Consider the following 14,432-nt stretch of genomic DNA (forward strand, 5'->3'; position numbering starts at 1 on the left):
ACCTGCACGTTATGCACATGTACCCTAGAACTTAAAGTATAATAAAAAAATAAATAAAAAAATAAAAAAAAATAAAAAATATAAAAAAAATCCATATACCAACAACAACAACAACAAAAAGATAATCCCATTCTTTGAAACTTCTGCAGTACAGTTTATACTACAAAAATTCGTAAGCATTGCTATGGTTTGAATGCTTGTCCCCTCCAAAACTCATGTTGAAATTGAATGGTCGTTTCAACAATAGTAAGATGTGGGGCCCTTGAGAAGTAATTAGGTCAGGAGAGTTCTATCTTCCCACAATCATGGGTGGGGTTACTGCCTTAATAAAAGAGCTTTTTGCCCTTCCATCTTCCACCATGTGATGACATAGCAAGAAGGCCTTGACAGGTATTGGTACTTTGATCTTGAACTTCCCAGCTTCTAGAACTGTAACACAATAAATAAATAAATATCTTTCCAGCCCTCAGAACTGTCAAACAACAAATAATACTATAAATCACCTATATGTGGTATTAGGCGATAGTAGCACAAAATGAATGAAGACAAGTACCTACTATGAATTCCTTTCACAGGTGATACAGCTGTGAGCCAAGTATACACAATTCCCTGTCTGCATGGAGCTTATATTCTACAGACAATATTTTAATAAACATCCCTAGGTATGCCTTCTTGGGTGTATGTGAGAGTGTTTCTCTAAGTAGAATATCAAGAAGATGAGTTGCTGGTTTTTATATACAGGAGGCAGGATGTAGAGGCTTCAGGATCAATGTATCTTCTCAAGCAGTGGTGGCTATTATATTTTTTTAAATATACAATTTCTTTCTTTTGTGTACATACATTATTTTGCCATAAAAATTATGGTGATATAATTATTTTAATAATATTTATATATAATAATTATTTTTAGATGACTTTACACTCCATCTTAGAGAGTGATTGATAAAAGCTATAATTTTACTAAGGTTTTCAGTATTTATTTCTAAACCACTTTTAAGAATGATCATCTGGTACTATGGGAAGATGCCTTCCTTTCTTCACCCTTCAGTAGTTTTCTTTTGCTTTCTCACAAAATATGAATGAATAAAAACAAAATTCCAGAAGGTTTTATGTAGCTGAGCTCTTAGAAGAAAAAATAAATATGATTTGTATGTAATATAAAAGGAGATTTCTTTGAAAAATATTTATATAGAAATATAATTGTACATGATTCTAATTATTGTAGTACTATATTGGTCTTAGCTCAAATAATTGACACATAGCAGGTGTTTTAAAAGACAAATGGGAAAATTGACAGTGATAACATTTTAGTTTGGTGAAAAGTTTTAGATATAAATTGCTCTTCTACACGGTTTTATGAATCTTAATTATTTGTTGGGGTTCTTGCAAGGATCCCCTGACATATTAGTATATATTTCAATAAATAAAACAAGCAATAATGTACAGTAATGCAAACCAACTCAAAGCATTATCGAGAATCGCCATTCATCTTTAGAAACGAATGTCACCTGTCTCAGTGTATAACTTTCCTCTAAGTTCGTTGAGGAAACAACAACAACAACAACAACAACTGATATTAGCAATTAAATTTTGTTTTAAATATGTATCCAAAAGTGGATACATTTTTTTTTCTAACATAGAGGAAATGGATAAGTTGCTACGTTTCAGAGACCAATCTCAATGTTAAAGGTAATTAGAAAAATGACCCACCCACGGATCACTTGAGGTGAGGAGTTTGAGACCAGCCTGGCCAACATGGTGAAACCATGTCTCTACTAAAAACACCAAAATTAACCAGGCATGGTAGCACATACCTGTAATCTCAGGTACTGGGGAGGCTGAGGCAGGAGAATTGCTTGAACCTGGGAGGTGGAGATTGCAGTGAGCTGAGACTGTGCCATTGCACTCCAGCCTGGGTGAAGAAGCGAGACTGTCTCAAAATAAATAAATAAATAAATAAATAAATAAATAAATAAATAAATAAATAGAAAGAAAGAAAAATTACTCAACCCGCCAAAATAAGCATACCATTTATCCCAAAGAGAATATTAGCAATGAATTCTAGACACTTAATATTTTACCTTAGTATTGTTGACTAAAATCTATAAAACTTTTCATTATCAGAAAATTATGAATGTCTTGAATAAAAGGTTATGGTAGTATAAAATTTCACAATTACACTTATTGCTTTACATTGGTTTTGTCAGTGTTTAATTTTGAAAACTATGCACTCTGCTATTTACTCCATGTATATTAAAATTATATATGATATTCTATTGAAATTAACTGAACATAGATAATTCCTATATAATCATTAAAGCTCCTTTTACTTTTATTAGTACTTTAATAAGCTGCTATACCCATTTTTGAATTTAAATGGAAATAGAGCCATATAAAATGTGTTAGATATCTTTAAATATATGAAAGTGATCTTGAAACATGAACACCATAAATGATAAAGATTTAACATAAAACATCAAAAATATGATTTGAAAATCAAATATAAATAAATCTGATACAACTATTAACTGTCAAATATAAATGTTACTGTTGTGAGACTTTTTTATATTTAAGTAATACTATTTCATGAATTTTGCAAATATGCTCTTTAAGTTTATTAAGACTTTCCTATACTCTTTGCATTATAAAATAATTTCAAGACTACCATAAAACTAAAAAATGAGAAATAAATAAACATATGGTTAGAATTTAAGTACAATCATTCTTAATGAATACTTAAGATTGAGAGCAAAAATATGGCTGAAAAGACTCTCACTTTGCTCTTTCACATTGCACATTTTCCTTAGTCCTTGTCTACTTCATTTCATGTTTGCCACTGGCATGTTCACACTCGGATATTGGCTATATCTCTTAAAATTTGCAACTTTTAACTGGACATGAGTTCTTTGTTACCTGTGAGAGACTATGCAATTCATTCAAAAGGCCATTTCATTTTTCTTCTGTACATAGTAGACAACATCACCCTGTAACCTTGCATCTACATAGAAGAGGAGGAATACAAAATAGGAGGAATACAGTAAATAATTATGCATGTATTTTCCACATCTGACACATTAAGGGGGGAGAAAAGGTCTCCAAAGCATAATCTTCTTTACTCTTTCCCTTCCTCAGTGACCCTGAAAGTCACATATTTAGGGGCACACATTTATCCTCAAAAGGAAGGACCCTGAAAGTCACATATTTATCCTCAAATGGAAGGATTTTAGATTGATAGGTCAACCCACGGACTCTCTTCCAAAAATATCTGCTTTGGAATTTGCATAAATGAGAAAAATATTTTTCTGTGTTAATTCACTGGATTTAGGAGTTGCTACAGCAGGTAGTAGTTTCAGTTACCCTAAGATATTTCACTTATGAAGCTAAACTGGCTTAAATATTTAAGAAACACACACACACACACACACACACACACACACACACACACACACACACACACAGAGGAAATACTAAATCCAAAGTATTGTTAACCAGTTAGGATGAATATGAAGCATAATACGTGTCCTATTTGAAACATTGCACTGTTCCTTGATCTTATACATCCTGTTCTATTCAGTGAGTACCCTGAGAATTCTTCATTATTGTCACAATAAAGGCTGGAATATTTTCACATGCAAATACCTTAGTCCTTTGGTTCCTAATAAAAGGACTCTTTTCATAGCTATGGATCAACTTCTACCTTCTACCAGCTACTCAAAGCTTTCCTCTATATACACTGATTCTATCTAGGCAGAGAAAAATCATCTCATATTGCTCACCAGGTGGGTTTCCACTTCTCCATGTCAGAAAACTTCCCAGACGCAATAACTTCACCCTGTACATGGGGAACTGACTTTATTTTTATTCATGTTCAGTAGAATGATACTATATGGCTATTATTCTAAGGATTGTAGATATGCTAAAATGAGTCATTTAATCACAGATTATCTCATAAAGTAACTCTAAATCTGATAAATCAACATATAGCAAATAACAATTATCTTATGAGTAGTAAACAAGAGTCAAGTAATTTGGTTGTTTGTGTATACTAACAAATATGCCATTGTTTTGTGGAAATTATAAGATCATAAAATATAAAATCTCAAAAGGGATAATTAAAAACAGTAAAATGCCCTATTGAGTATGTAAAACATTTACATACATACTCAGCTTATGTAGAACACAGCTTCAAAAACAAGAAAGACATTTTATTATGTTTCAATCACAATGCCAATCAAAAGTTAAGTGGAATGTCATTAATATTTACTTCTTTGAATTTGAAGTAACAAGAGCAATTTACAACTAATTTGTATATTTAAACCTCAAATATTAGAAAATATTAGTTTAGCTAAAATAATAGTTTAGATTCTTATAATATTGTCATGTGCATATATGGTCTCAATAAAGTGAGTGCTTTTGCTGCCTGAGTATACAAAGGAACTAGAAACTGCTTAACAATAAAACATCAATGTAATTTGCATAGAGATAGTTCAGACATCACTTCTCTGTAAGTACAGTGTAATTTACTTTTTATTACTTTGTTAAAAATAATCACCCTGACATCTTTTCACTTTCTACTTTTCCCAAGTTTTTCTTAGAATGTTATCTTACAAACGAGTTGTATTATTTTCCTCTTATAAGGATTTCAATTTGGTGGGATATTGATTTTGAGGCTGATAAATATGAGAAAATTATTTCAAAAAAACAGTGCAAAGATATTTCTAATAATTTCTCTGTTTGCTGAATGACTATATTATATAAAGTAGCATCCCTGGAGATGCTGGTGGATTTTTAATGATTTCCAACCTAAGAAGTTTGAAAATGGCTTCTACTGACACAATAGAAATTTTGCTGATAACTAGGTATGAGACAGTGAATAAATAATTATATTTCTTTTTTTACACACCTATGACCCTTCTTAAAAGATATGCTGCTGAATATCCTCAGTAAATTTTGAAAAAAGATAAAACAGTAACCATGCTTCCATGGTGGTTCAAAAATCTTAGCATTCAGACAATCACCAGCTTATCCCTCAGAAATATTTCCAATAGTGACATTTTCCTTCCCATTCCATATGTTACTTCTTTTGCCAAAGTTTCATTAACTTTCACTATCTTTAGAGCCTCAGTTCTCGGCAACTAATTTATCTATATTTAAGCCCATTGTTCATAATGATACTTCCTGCAAAAAAGTGATATTTCTGCAAAAAGATACGTTGCAGAAATATGTCATGTTATAGTTAATCTCATAGTGTCTACTGACAAAAAAGGAGATATCTTTAGTTTTATAATTAAAAACATTCAGAATATGTCCACCACTCTAACTTTACCTCTCACCACTCCTCCTGTAAGTATCTAAAGTTTCAGCCTAACAACTTCAAGCACTGATCTGAATACTCCATACACTTTTGAAGCTTCATATTTATCTATACATGTTTTTCTTTCATTATTTAATAAACATCTCACTTTCTTGATGTCATACTTCAATTCAACTCAGATTTCAAGGCCCCAAAGGAATACTATCTTCAATTTGAATTTTTCTCTTTTTTTTTTTTTTTTTTTAATTATACTTTAAGTTCTAGGGTACATATGCATAACGTGCAGGTTTGTTACATATGTATATCTGTGCCATGTTGGTGTGCTGCACAGTTTCCTAAAATATTGACGTGTTTCTCCTTCTGATTCTCATATGACTTTATTCATATTTTTATAATTCAATTATTTGCTTTGTTTATATTGAAGTTTTCTAAAATTTATAAGTCAATGGATTGACTTATACCATTTACATGCTATTGGATTTATATATAATTGGATTGGACAATGTTAGGAGAGAAATCCAGTATCTACACCATGAGTTTTAAAATTCCCATAACGACAAGACTGTATAACTCCCTATGGCTAAGTGTATAATACCTGTTGAGCTTGCAATGCACTACTTTATTCCCCACAACAGTATTGTTTTCTCTGCAATTTATAAGAAATTACAGTTGGATTTTGTTGGAGGTCCACTCCAGAACCTGTTTGCCTGCGTATCAGCAGTGGAGCTTGCAGAACAGTGAACATTGCTGAACAGCAAATGTTGCTGCCTGATCATTCCTCTGGAAGCTTCATCTTAGAGGGATACCCAGCTGTGTGAGATGTCACTCTGCCCCTACTAGGGGGTGCCTCCCAGTTAGGCTGCTTGGGGTTCAGGGACCCACTTAGGGAGGTAGTCTCTACATTCTCAGATCTCAAACTCTGTGCTGGGAGAACCACTACTCTCTTCAAAGCTGTCAGACAGGGACATTTAAGTCTGCAGAAGTTTCTGCTGTCTTTTGTTCAGCTATGCCTTGCCTTCAGAGGTGGAGCCTAGAGAGGCAGGCCGGCCTCTTTGAGCTGTGGTAGGCTCCACCCAGTTAGAGCCTCCCAGCAGCTTTGTTTGACTACTCAAGCTTCAGCAACGGCAGGCACCCTTCCCCTAGCCTTGCTGCCACCTTGCAATTCCATCTCAGACTGCTGTGCTAGCAATGAGCAACGCTCCATGGGTGTGGGATCTTCCAAGCCAGGCATGGGATATAATCTCCTGGTGTGCTGTTTGCTAAGACTGTTGGAAAAGTTCAGTATTAGGGTGGGAGTGACCTGATTTTCCAGGTGCTGTCTGTCACAGCTTCCCTTGGTTAGCAAAGGGAATTCCCTGACCCCTTGTGCTTCCCAGGTGAGGTGATGACTTGTCCTGCTTCTGCTCATGCTTTGTGGGCTGCACCCACTGTCCTCCACCCACTGTCTGACAAGCTCCAGAAAGGTCAGGTTACACACAAAGGGAATCCCATTAGACTAACAGAAGATCTCTCAGCAGAAACTCTACAAGATAGAAGAGAGTGGTGGTTGAAAAAGAATTTTCAACACAGAATTTCATGTCCAGTCAAACTGAGCTTCATAAGTGAAGGATAAATAAAATCCTTTACAGACAAGCAAATGCTGAGAGATTTTGTTACCACCAGGCCTGCCCTACAAGAGATGTTGAAGGAAGCACTGAACATGGAAAGGAAAAACCAGTAACAGCCATTGCAAAAACATGCCATATTGTAAAGACCATCAATGCTAGGAAGAAACTGCAACAACTAAAGAGCAAAATAACCAGCTAAAATCACAATGACAGGATCAAATTCACCCATAACAATATTAACCTTAAATGTAAGTGGGCTAAATGCTTCAATTAAAAGACACAGACTGGAAAATTGGATAAAGAGTCAAGACCCATCAGTGTGATGTATCCAGGAGACTCATTTCATGTGCAGAGACACACATAGGATCAAAATAAAGGGATGGAGGAAGATCTACCAAGAAAATGGAAAACAAAAAAAAAGGCAGGGGTTTCAATCCTAGTCTCTGATGAAACAGACTTTAAACCAACAAAGATCAAAAGAGAAAAAGAAGGCCATTATGTCATGGTAAAGGGATCAATTCAACAAGAAGAACTAACTATCCTAAATATATATGCCCTCAATACAGGAGCACCTAAATTCATAAAGCAAGTCCTTAGAGACCTACAAAAGAGACTTAGACTCTCACACAATAATAATGGGAGACTTTAACACCCCAATATCAACATGAGACATATCAACAAGACAGAAAGTTAAAAAGCATATCCAGGAATTGAACTCAGCTGTGCACCAAGCAGACCTAATAGACATCTACAGAATTCCCCACACCAAATCAAAAGAATATACATTCTTCTCAGCACCGTATCACACTTATTCCAAAATTGACCACATAGTTGGAAATGTACTCCTCAGCAAATGTAAAAGAACAGAAATTATAACAAACTGTCTCTTAGACCACAGTACAATCAAACTAGAACTCAGGATTAAGAAACTCAATCAAAACCGCTCAACTATATGGAAACTGAACAACCTGCTCCTGAATGACTACTGGGTACATAACGAAAGGAAGGCAGAAATAAAGATGTTCTTTGAAACCAATGAAAATAAAGACACAACATACCGGAATCTTTGGGACACATTTAAAGCAGTATGTAGAGGAAAATTTATAGCACTAAATGTCCACAAGAGAAAGCAGGAAATATCTAAAATGGACACTCTAACATCACAATTAAAAGAACTAGAGAAGCAAGAGCAAACACATTCAAAAGCTAGCAGAAAGAAAGAAATAACTAAGATCAGAGCAGAACTGAAGGAAGTAGAGACATAAAAACACCCTTCAAAAAATCAGTGAATTCAGGAGCTATTTTTTTGAAAAGAGCAACAAAATTGATAGACTGCTAGCAATACTAATAAAGAAGAAAAGAGAGAAGAATCAAATAGACGCAATAAAGAATGATAAAGGGGATATTATCACCAATCCCACAGAAACACAAGCTACCATCAGAGAATACTATAAACACCTCTAAACAAATGAACTAGAAAATCGAGAACAAATGGATAAATTTCTGGAAACATACACCCTCCCAAGACTAAACCAGGAAGAAGGTAAATCCCTGAATAGACCAATAATAGGCTCTGAAATTGAGGCAATAGTTAACAGCCTACCAACCAAAAAAAGTCCAGAACCAGATGAATTCATAGCCAAACTCTACCAGAGGAACAAGGAGGAGCTGGTACCATTCCTTCTGAAACTATTACAATCAATAGAAAAAGAGAGAATCCTCCCTAACTCATTTTATGAGACCAGCATCATCCTGATACCAAAGCCTGGCAGAGACACAACAAAAAAAGAGAATTTTAGACCAATATCCCTGATGAACATTGATGCAAAAATCCTCCCTAAAATACTGGCTAACCGAATCCAGCAGCACATCAAAAAGCTTATCCACCATGATCAAGTGGGCTTCATCCCTGGGATGAAAGGCTGGTTCAACATACGCAAACTAATAAATGTAATCCAGCATATAAACAGAACCAAAGAAAAAAAACACACGATTATCTCAATAAATGCAGACAAGGCCTTTGACAAAATTCAACAGCCTTTCATGATAAAATCTCTTAACAAATTAGGTATTGATGGGACACAGCTCAAAATAATAAGAGCTATTTATGACAAACTGACAGCCAATATCATACTGGATGGGCAAAAACTGGAAGCATTCCTTTGAAAACTGGCAAAAGACAGTGATGCCCTCTCTCATCACTCCCATTCAACATCGTGTTGGAAGTTCTGGCTAGGGCAATCAGGGAGGAGAAAGAAATAAAGGGTATTCAGTTAGGAAAAGAGGAAGTAAAATTGTCCCCGTTTGCAGATGACATGAATGTATATTTAGAAAACCTCATCGTCTCAGCCCAAAATCTCCTTAAGCTGATAAGCAACTTCAGCAAAGTCTCAGGATACAAAATCAATGTGCAAAAATCACATGCATTTTTATACACCAATAACAGACAAACAGAGAGTCAAATCATGAGTGAACTCCTATTCACAATTGCTTCAAAGAGAATAAAATACCTAGGAATCCAACTTATAAGGGATATGAAGGACCTCTTCAAGGAGAAATACACACCGCTGCTCAATGAAATAAAAGAGGACACAAACAAATGAAGAGTGTTCCATACTCATGGATAGGAAGAATCAATATCATGAAAATGGCCATACCGCCCAAGGTAGTTTACAGATTCAATGCCATCCCCATTAAGCTACCAATGACTTTCTTCACAGAATTGGAAAAAAGGACTTTAAAGTTCATATGGAACCAAAATGATCCCACATCATCAAGACAATTCTAAGCCAAAGGAACAAAGATAGAGGCGTCATGCTACCTGACTTCAAACAATACTACAAGGTTACAGTAACCAAAACAGCATGGTACTGGTACCAAAACAGAGATATAGACCGATGGAACAGAACAGAGTCCTCAGAAATAATACCACACAACTGTAAACATCTGATCTTTGACAAACTTGACAAAAACAGGAAATGGGGAAATAATTCCCTATTTAACAAATGGTGCTGAGGAAACTGGCTAGACATATGTAGAAAGCTGAAACTGGATCCCTTCTTTATACCTTATACAAAAATTAATTCAAGATGGATTAAAGACTTAAATGTTAGACCTGAAATCATAAAAATCTTAGAAGAAAACCTAGGCAATGCCATTCAGGACATAGGCCTGGGCAAGGACTTCACATATAAAACACCAAAAGCAATGGCAACAAAAGCGAAAATTGACAAATGGGATCTAATTAACTAAAGAGCTTCTGTACAGCAAAAGAAACTACCATAAGAGTGAACAGGAAACCTATAGAATGGGAGATAATTTTTGCAATCTACTCATCTGACAAAAGGCTAATATCCAGAATCTAGGAAGAACTCAAACAAATTTACAAAAAAAAAAAAAAAAAAAGAAAAACCAAATCCATCAAAAAGTGGGCAAAGAATATATATGAACAGACACTTCTCAAAAGAAGACATTTATGGAGCCAGCAGACCCATGAAAATATGCTCATCATCACTGGCCATCAGAGAAATGCAAATCAAAACCACAATAAGATACCATCTCACACCAGTTAGAACAGTGATCATTAAAAAGTCAGGAAACAACACATGCTGGAGAGGATGTGGAGAAATAGGAACACTTTTACACTGTTGGTGGGACTGTAAACTAGTTCAACCATTGTGGAAGACTGAGGCGATTCCTCAAGGATCTAGAACTAGAAATACCATTTGATCCGGACATCCCAATACTGGGTATGTACCCAAAGGTTTATAAATCATGCCGCTATAAAGACACATGCACATGTATGTATATTGCAGCACTATTTACAATAGCAAAGACTTGGAACCAACCCAAATATCCATCAATGATAGACTGGATTAAGAAAATGTGGCACATACACACCATGGAATACTATGCAGTCATAAAAAAGGATGATTTCATGTCGTTTGTAGGGACATAGATGAAGCTGGAAGCCATTATTCTCAGCAAACTATCGCAAGAACAGAAAACCAAACACCGCATATTCTCACTCATAGGTGGGAACTGAACAATGAGATCACTTGGACACAGGATGGGGAACATCACACACGAGGGCCTATCATGGGGAGGGGGAAGGGGGGAGGGATTGCATTGGGAGTTATACCTGATATAAATGACGAATTGATGGGTGCTGACGAGTTGATGGGTGCAGCACACCAACATGGCACAAGTATACATATGTAACAAACCTGCACATTATGCACATGTACCCTAGAACTGAACGTATAATAAAAAAAGAAAAAAAAAAAACAAAACAAAAAAATAAAATATATAATATATAATACATTTTATACAATATGTAATATATTTTATACTTAAATAATTATATAAGTATAAAATTTCATATGTGCATTTTATATATGTATGTATAAAATGTATATGTGTATGTGTATGCATATGTATAAAATATGCATCTATATTATATACATATTTTATATATGTATAAAATATATGTATATAAATTATAACGCATCATGTAGCTGTATAAATTATTTATCATATATTTTATATATAATATTATAAATTATATAAATTATAATACCTATACATAATGTTATACATATGTGTATACACATATACATATATAAAATTGTATACATGTAATTATATAGAATACGTATATATCTTTAAATATATTTTGCACAATATTTTATAGAAATGTGAAGATCAAAACATACATACATATATATTTTAAACAGAGAAGTTTAGCAGTCTCATCATTAATTTTTTATAATGAAGAGTTATATTTATCTTATGCTCCAAAGTTTCAATGCAGCTTATTTGTTTATGTAGTTAAATGTAAAACATATATGGCAGAGAAAGATTACGATACTTCAGTAGCAGTAAAGTTTTTAGATGTCAATTGTGGTTTTAAATAGTCCATTACTTTCCTACAGATAAGGTTCTATGGAAAACTTTTATTTGTGGTCATACAATCGATTAACATTGAATTTGAAAACCCACTGGTCAATTTTTGCTTTTGTTGTGATTACTTTGGTGTCTTTACCACGAAATCTTTGCCCATGTCTATGTCCTGAATGGTGTTGCCTAGGTTGTCTTTCATGTTTTTTATAGTTTTGGATTTTACATTTAAGTCTTTAATCTATCTTGAGTTAATTTTTGTATATGGTGTAAGCAAAGGGTCCAGTTTCAATATACTGCATATGGCTAGCCAGTTATTCCAGCAACATTTATTGAATGGGAAATCCTTTCCCCATTGCTTATTTTGTCAGGTTCATTGAAGATCAGATAGCTGTGGGTGGTCAGTCTTATTTCTGAGTCCTCTATTCTTTCCTATTGTTCTATGCATCTGTTTTTGTACCAGTATCATGATGTTTTGGTTACTGTAGCTCTGTACACTCTGTAGCATAGGTTGAAGTTGGGTAGTGTTATCCCTCCAGTTTTTTGTTTGTTTGTTTGTTTGTTTTGCTTAGGATTGCCATGACTCTTTGGGTTCTTTTTAGGTTCCATATACATTTTAAGGTAGTTTTCCCTAATTCTGTTAAGAATGTCAGTTTTAAATTAATAGAAGTAACATTGACTCTATAAATTGCTTTGTGCAGTATGGCCATTTTAACAATATTGTTTCTTCCTAACTATGAATATGGAATGTTTTTCCATTTGTTCATGTCCTCTCTGATTTCTTTGAGCAGTGGTTTGTAGTTCTCCTTATCGAGACCATTTACCTCCTTCTTACTTACATTCCTAGGCAACTTATTCTTTTTGTGGCAATTGTGAATGGAAGTTCCTCCTAATTTTGCTCTCAGTTTGAATGTTGTTGGTGTAGAGAAATGCTAGTGAGTTTTACACATTGATTTTGTATCCTGAGACTTTGCTGCAGTTGTTTATCAGCTTAAGATACTTTTGGGCAGAGAATATGGGGTTTTCTAAATATAGGATCATGTCATCTGAAAACAGGGATAGTTTGACTTCCTCTTCTGCCATATGGATGCCCTTTATTTCCTTCTCTTGCCTGAATGTCCTGGCCAGAACATCCAATACTATGTTAAATAGGAGTTGTGAGAGAGGTCATCCTTGTGTTGTGCCAGCTTTCAAGGAGAATACTTACATATTTTTTAATTCCCTTCAGTATGATGTTGGCTGTGGGTTTATCATACATGGCTCTTATTATTTTTAGGTGTGTTCCTTCAATGTCTAGTTTATTGAGAGTTTTTAACATGAATGGATGTTGAATTTTATAGAAAATCTTTCCTGCATCTATTGAGATAATAATGTCTTTTTTATATTTCTGTTTATGTAATGAATCACATTTATTAATTTGCACATGTTGAGCAAACCTTGTATACTGGTGATAGTGGTGGATAAGCTTCTGCAAAACAAAATAAACTATCATCAGAGTAAACAGACAACCTACAGAATGGGAGGAAGCTTTTACAAATCATGCATCCAACAAAGGTCTAGTATCAAGCATCCATAAGAAGCAAACAAATTTAAAAGAAAGAAAACTCATTAGCAAAGACTTGGAATCAACCCAAATGTCCATCTGTGACAGACTGGATTAAGAAAATGTGGCACATATACACCATGGAATACTATGCAGCCATAGAAAAGGATGAATTTGCATCCTTTGTTGGGACATGGATGCAGCTGGAAACCTTCATTCTTAGCAAACTATCACAAGAACAGAAAACCAAACACCGCATGTTCTCACTCATAGGTGGGAACTGAACAATGAGATCACTTGGACTCAGGAAGGGGAACATCACACACCAGGGCCTATCATGGAGAGGAGGGAGGGGGGAGGGATTGCACTGGAAGTTATACCTGATATAAATGATGAATTGATGGGTGCTGACGAGTTGATGGGTGCAGCAAACCAATATGGCACAAGTATACATGTGTAACAAACCTGCACGTTATGCACATGTACCCTAGAACTTAAAGTATAATAAAAAAATAATAAAACATAAAAATAAAATGTTTAATTTCAAAAAAAAAAAGTGGGCAAAGGACATGAACCTACAATTTTCAAAACAAGACACACATACGGCCAAAAATCATATGAAAAAAGCTCAGCGTGACTGATCATTGGAGAAATCCGAATCAAAACCACAATGAAATACCATCTCACACCAGTCAGAATGGCTATTACTAAAAAGTCAAAAAATAACAGATGCTGGTGAAGTTGTGAAGAAAAAGGAATGCTTACACACTGTTGGTGGAAGTGTAAATTAGGTCAGTCAGCCATTTTGGAAGACAATGTTGTGACTCCTCAAAGACCTAACGACAGAAACACCATTTGAACTCAACAATCCTATTACTGGGTAAATACCCAAAAGAAGATAGATCATTCTATTATAAAGATGCATGCATTCATGTTTATTGCAGCACTATTCACAATAGCAAAGACGTGGAATCAATCTAAATGCCCACCAATGATAGATTGGATAAAGAAAATGTGGTACATACACACCATGGGATACTATGCAGCCATAAAAAGAAAGAGATCATGT

The sequence above is a fragment of the Piliocolobus tephrosceles genome, chromosome 2 (genome assembly GCF_002776525.5).
Source record: "Piliocolobus tephrosceles isolate RC106 chromosome 2, ASM277652v3, whole genome shotgun sequence".
Lineage (NCBI taxonomy): Eukaryota > Metazoa > Chordata > Mammalia > Primates > Cercopithecidae > Piliocolobus > Piliocolobus tephrosceles.